The sequence below is a fragment of the Trichinella spiralis genome (assembly GCF_000181795.1).
Source record: "Trichinella spiralis strain ISS 195 chromosome Unknown Scfld9, whole genome shotgun sequence".
Classification (NCBI taxonomy): domain Eukaryota; kingdom Metazoa; phylum Nematoda; class Enoplea; order Trichinellida; family Trichinellidae; genus Trichinella; species Trichinella spiralis.
Genome location: NW_003526948.1, coordinates 6,944,956 through 6,946,114, shown reverse-complemented (window position 1 = coordinate 6,946,114; position 1,159 = coordinate 6,944,956).

Here is a 1,159-nt window from a genome sequence, read left to right as displayed (position 1 = left end):
CCTTTCACCGATCTTGGCTTTCTCCACTTGTTTTTCTTGTCCATGTGCATTATTTTTCCATGGTTTGTTACGTGTTTACTTATTTGTATGCAATGCTTTTCATGTGTCAGAGGTTTTACAAAGTCAAACTCACAATAAAAGAATCAGAGAAAAAATATTTGGAGAAATAAGTTAAAAAAAACATGCAAATGTACAATATAAGAAAAAAAGTGAAAATAGAAAAGAATCAAAAGAAATAATGTGAGAAATTAAAAAGTCAATAAAATGCATAAAATAAAGTAAGGGAAAATAAAGTTTGAATGAATATCTGAAGTTCAACAGTTAGAAAAATAAAAATAAAAAAAATGTGCTTCGAAATGGTACAAAATTAAGTTATGTAAGTAAATAAAAACAAAAATTACAAAATTAAAATTGTAAAGTAAATAAGATATAAAATATAAAATAAATAAATATAAAAATAAGTAAATAAATAAGTATAAAAAATAAGATTAAAATTCAATAATGTATAAAGTAGGGAAAAATTAAGTTTAAATGAATGAGAAAAAAATGAAAAATAAAAATAAAATAAAAAGAATTTGCTATGGAAATGGTACAAAATTAAACTATTTAAATGAAAAGAAAAACAAAAGTTGCCAAATGAACGAAAATCAAAAATTATTTCGACACATGAAAGCAGTTGCATACATAAATTTTGCTGCGTGAAAGACCAAGTACTGCATTAATTCAAAACTCAGCCATGTAGATTGGTCGTTAACTTAATTACAACTATGGGATAACTTCGCCCTTTCGAAGTATCCCAATCCCAGACCTACAGAATTGGGGTCCCAGGAACTTCGTCTTCTCTTGTACTGCTTCGTGTGGTCCTCGATCAGCTTCGTGTGGTCCTCGATCTGCTTCGTGTCGTCCTCGATCTGCTTCGTGTCGTCCTCGATCTGCTTCGTGTCGTCCGCGATCTGCTTCGTGTCGTCCGCGTTTTCACATTTTCTTTGCTCCATTCTTTAAACCTGTAATAATGATATTAAATCAAAATTGTCCTCACTGTATCACAAAGTTGAATTACAACAAATATAATAATTAAGTGCTATCTAATTAAAAAATAATTGTTTACATAATGAGTATACAAAGTTTAAAAAAATAAGAAGCAGAAAAATGGAATACT